The sequence below is a fragment of the Atractosteus spatula genome, chromosome 14 (assembly GCF_055471065.1).
Source record: "Atractosteus spatula isolate fAtrSpa1 chromosome 14, fAtrSpa1.hap1, whole genome shotgun sequence".
NCBI lineage: Eukaryota > Metazoa > Chordata > Actinopteri > Semionotiformes > Lepisosteidae > Atractosteus > Atractosteus spatula.
The window spans coordinates 16678426-16684005 of NC_142719.1; positions in this window are offsets into that span (position 1 = coordinate 16678426).

A 5580-nucleotide genomic window follows, 5' to 3' on the forward strand; every position below is an offset into this window, starting at 1 on the left:
AGAATATAGCGTGTTCTTCCGTATTGTGGAACAACCAAGTGCAATGTGCTTCGAATTTTATATTGACCGAGAACAATATATTTTTTCAGAAAAGAAATGAAACGATAAACTGAAATCGATTAAGAAACGAAATGTCTAATTGAAATCGACTGAGGAATGCGATAGAAGTATACAAAGAAAAAATGGGTAATTACCCAAGTAATAAAAAGCACTAAGAGCTGCGATATCTCGAAATATACAATATCCCTTCCCAAAACCCTGAGACATTGTATTCTGACAACAAAGAACAAACAGCGTAATTCGATATCCGCGACGACTTGAAAAGAAAATTGTGACGTAACCTTTTTGGTTAAGTTTAAAATAGTTTTGAGTACGGAGAAGAAAAAGATTACCTTAAAGGGATACTGTATTTTTCAATGTTTTTTCTTCTGTTACAACCCATGTCGGTTTCAAAGAACCTAGAATCTTGAGTTTTTCATTTTTTTTTTCCAATTTACGGGTTTGTTTTACATATCAGTTTCACAAGCTGTTAATTTTAGCGTTTTCCGTGTCGTTGATATTGACTGTAGAAAACACATGGGTCTAAGATTTTTTCGCTTTTCATTTCGGAAGAAACGTAGATGATTTTTTAAATACTTAGTTGCAGTTTTAAGTTGTTTGCAGATTTTAGAATTAGTTAGACTTTCTTGATTTGAAAATCGAAATGTGTTCAATTGTGTTTGTAAAAGTCTGTGGTAGCTTTCGTTGCAACAACAAAAAAGGGAAGATACAAAAGATAGCGCCATCGAACTTGTAATTATTTGGGCGATTTTAAGCTTGTAGTTTTAACTTATTCTTGTTAACTTAAAAACTATTTATTATGATTATTATTGCCTCGTATAAAGTATGTTTTGTGTATATTTATGGTTTATTTCATTATATTTGCAAGTTTAAACGACTTAATTTTTAATTTCTGCTTATGTGGTTACGCCATTTTTTTTTCTTAAAAGGGAAAAGAAAAAAACAATTAAAAATTACGCTTGAGAAACGTTCTCCATAGGCAGAGTGCACTGATTTAAAAAATAAACTGAAGTGTGTAGTCAACAAATATTTAGAAACATTTTGTGTGCTAGATGTTATGACTTAACTACCTGTGTTTTGTTTGTCTTGTTAAAGCCTTTTTATTCTTTCATTTTCATGTTGTACAAAAAATTATGTTCACAAGCCTGATTTTTCCAAGCATTTCCAGACTTAAAGACCTCCCTTCCTCAATAAATAACGCAACTGTCAAAAGCAAAATGAATAAAAAAGAACAAACTGGCCAATGTCAAACTTCCTTCATTTATTGGGAAGTACTTTGAACCTTTATTTATTTAATAAATAAATATTAAATTTTATTTATTTAATATTTACTTATGTATTTAAAAAAGCTATTTCCCATCCAACACTTTGATTGCTACCATAGGACTTAACTAGCAATCAAACATTGAGAAAAAAAACACAAACTCTCAGAAGACAGAATAGTAATAAAAATATAAATGTTGCTGTGTTATAAAATCTGATGTTCAGATTCGACCGAAGTCGCACTGCTTCAATCCATTTCAGTGCTTTCAAATAACTGAGGCCATCTGAAGCAATCCTAAAAACTGGCTGTCGAAACTCACAGTGGGATTCCTGTAATCTTTACATTCTATCAAAGAACACCCCTCTTCATAAAGGGCCACCAAACTCGGCCACAGGTCTTGGTCTTCAAATGCTTGTAATAAGAGGACTGTGCTACTGTAGCTGACCCCCCTAACTGCTGACAGGAGAATGAATTGAACAATTATTGTGACTTTATGAACAAGAAAAAAACACATTACAGAGGCACTGGTGTCTTTAGTACACAGCTGGGAGTTGGTCTCTCCCTCCTGAAGACTTTGCATGAGATTAGGTGAGAAGTATGTTTGCACAATGCAATACCCTCCTGCCATAAATACAGTAACGGCAAGCCAACCTGGAAGCCTCTTAATGGTAGAAGTGGTAAAAATGTTTCCCTGCTGTTCTAGTTGTTGTACAAAATAGGCCTTGTGGGACCCATAGTGACAGTACAGTTCTTTTGCATCTTTCACATGTTGAGAAACCACTACAATGAACAGCAATGGCAAACAAAACCATGGCTAAATCACGCTGCCGATCTTTTCCAGAGCACACTCTCCTGACCATTTAGTTGTTGAAGGCCTATTACCAACAGCAAATGACACCAGTTTTTGGGTTGGTAAGACTGATGAGCCTCTGTTTTTCTAAACTGGCAGTGATGAAAATTTGGAAGCATAGGCAAAATGAAAGGAAACACATTGAGAAGGGGTTTAGCATCAACACATTGCATGATGCAGTAAAAAAGTGGAGGTTTTCAGGAGCAATCCTGCTATTCTAACAGCCTGACTGTGGGAAACAGTGTTAAAAAAACAAGGGATTTGGAAAGCATTAGTTGGGGGCAGCATTTATCTTTTTTCTTTTTCCCTCCAGTTCTGTTTTCTGGTTGTATTTAGTTGGGGGAGGTAACTCTACATTCCCTGTGCTGTGTTAACTTTTCAACATTTCTTTGGATGGTTAAAAAAATAATCATAAAGATGGAGTCAATGTCAGAGAAGTGGGGGAAAAATAAACAAGAAACAAAACTTTTCAAATTGTCAAATACAACAAAAGGTCGAACAAAAATTAAAGAACAACAAGAAAAAGAACAAAATCTTGCGGTTTAGTTTAGGATATTTATTACTGGGATTTCAGCTGAGGACGCTTTAAGACTTTTTTCATGGAATTGTTTAATTATTTGTACTTTTCATGCCAGAAAAAAAATAAAAATAAAAGTTACGAATCTTAACCTTCCTTGTGCACCTCTCTCTCTTCCTGTTCTGAGCGAAAATGGAAGTAAAGACACGACACATAAAACAGGGCCGTTCGGCCCATGTTGTTTGTTTAGGGGGCCTGTGTTTCACTGGCTCAGCGAACCCCGCCACACTGCTCCCTCTTGTCAGTTTCAAACGAGAGCCCTCCAGAACTAAGTTTTAAGGTCAACCAAGATACCAGACGCACTCACGCACACACCAAAACTATGTGAAAAGTGGTTTCGTTTTTCCACACAAAACTGTGTCTGAGAGGAATATTGAAATGCAGGTGTGTGTGTGGTTGGGGGGGCGCAGGTTCAAATCAGGACCTCCAGAAAACTCGCTGCCTCTATTCATTATGAACGAGTAGCTGTTAATACCACAACCATAATGCTTGACCATGACTGCAATCTTGCTGTAAGCAGTTAACTGATGCAGATTGGCAAGGATGATCTTTTCTAAATTACAATCACATTGGCATGCAGTATATTCCTGCTTGTATTATAGAACATACTACTATGCAGGATAATCAAAATGACTTTGGAAATGTGTACAACATTGGAGCTGCTCCAGGTGTAATTACATTGTAAAGAACACTAGAAGTGTTGAACCTGAATGCCAGCCTGGACAACCGCTGTCACAATGGGGCAATGGATGAAAGTAACCTTAGTTGCAGATGATATTTGCAGGGTACCCTTGTTTCCTGACAGAAAAGCCAGATAGTATAAGTGTGACTGACTGATCACACCCAGTGGCTCGATTCTCTTGTTCCCCCACAGGAGGGGAGCCAGGGCCACACCCCCACACACATTCCTCAGCCCTGCCAAGCACAAGCCTGATGCCTCTCAGTGGCACATAAGGGAGATGGGGCCCTATTTTGCAGCTGCAGTTCCTTTAAGGAATTCACACATTTTTTAGAATGGAGCACTATGCCAAACCCTTGGCAGCACAAGAGTAGTGGATGACCCACATTATACACTACTTTTCCTCTGATACCAGGAATCAGCATAGCATCAGAAGAGATCCGCGATTCGAGACCATTAAAAGTAATCAAGGGTCTTTATCAAATTCATGGCTGCTGTGATGTACGTGTTACAACAAGGAATATGCGCAAGGCTGAGGCATCTGGGGATTGAACATTGAGTTTGCTCGCTGTTCTCCATCAGCTGGCTGATTAAAGTCCGCGGTTATATAAGTGGAATAATAAAAGGGGGTTGATAAATGTTTCAGATCACATCTTGCCCAGCTCTGCATGAGCTCTCCATTGTGATCTACAGCATGACGTGAAACAGTCATTTAATTCCCACCCATTATAGATCTTTCAGTGGAAGAACGACAAAGCATAAAGAATCTTAAAATGCATTAAGAATCACAGTGGATTCACTTTTGGGGTTCCGCTTGCATGCTACTGTAGTTGTACTAGGCCTTGCTATAAACATAGATGGTCATTTCACTCAAGCCTGAGCTGAGGAGAAGTGAGGGCCTTTGTAAACACTGGAAATGCCAAGCAACTCACCTTTAAGGACCTGGATAACTCAAAAGGAAACATGAGACTATATGCAGTACCTAAGACATGCTCTGTTCCACTATAACCATCATCTGATGTTGTTTTCTCCTTCCATAGAAAATGGCACATTACATAGCTTGAGCTTTTATACAGAGATACTACAAAGTTTTCCCAAATTTAAACTCCAGCATTAAGGAAAGAAAATCAATTGTTCTTCCACTTCCTAAGCGGTGGCCAGGTGGTAGTCAGGGGCTCTCTCAGCTCTTGAGGATATAGCAACTCGCACTGCACAACTGGCCATGTGCCTGCAGGCTTGCAGTGATGTCAGCAAAGGAGGCTTTGCCTCTCCCGTAAGGTGTAGTGGAGCTCCCATGAGTGAAATGAGAAGCATGCCAACAAATTTCCAAATTACCCCCCCCTCCCCATTGGGGTATCAGAGGCTCTAGGAGAGCCTTAAAAAAGCAGACAACATTTCCAGATTGGGAGGGTATATAATATATTTTATTACTCACCTAACCTCATTGGAAGTCCTGAGTTTGGAGCAAAGGCAACATAAGTAGCATATGCACTAGTGATGCGCGGGTTGACTCACACCCACGGGTCTGGTGGCCTCAAGTTAAAAAAATAGATTTTAGATCGGGCTGGGTGGGTGCCGGTAAAAAAAAAACCGACCCGTGCATCACTGATATGCACACAAAAGAAGGAAATTTAAATATTTGGTTTACACAAGCAATTCTATTTCTGATCTCATGCTCATGCCATGTTTTTATAATGATATAGAGGACATCCATCAACATTGAATTGTGATGTGGAAAAATGAGATGACCATCTTCCAATGGTCTGCTTTGTTAAAACTGTGCTGCTAGTTTGCACAACTAACCTCTTACCTCCAAGCTACAGTAAGCTCCCATAAAAAATAAAACCCTATCCCTGTATAGGGATTCTGCTGACAAAAATCATAAAAACGCACATGCTTGGAAGGCAACCTGATCAACCACAATTTTGCAGCTCATTTTGGTGTTGTTTGGTTTGATCAGAGCTGATCGGAGATCTGTTCCCAAATGATCTGACAGCATGTGACAAAAGAGCCAGGAGCCTTGTCTGCAGGACACAGTACATTAAAAAAACGAACAGGTTGACTCAGAAGGAACTGTAAGACCCCGCAAACTGTTCTTTGGTCACCCACAAGACTACAGCATTAAAATCCACACAGGCGGAAAAGGTAGG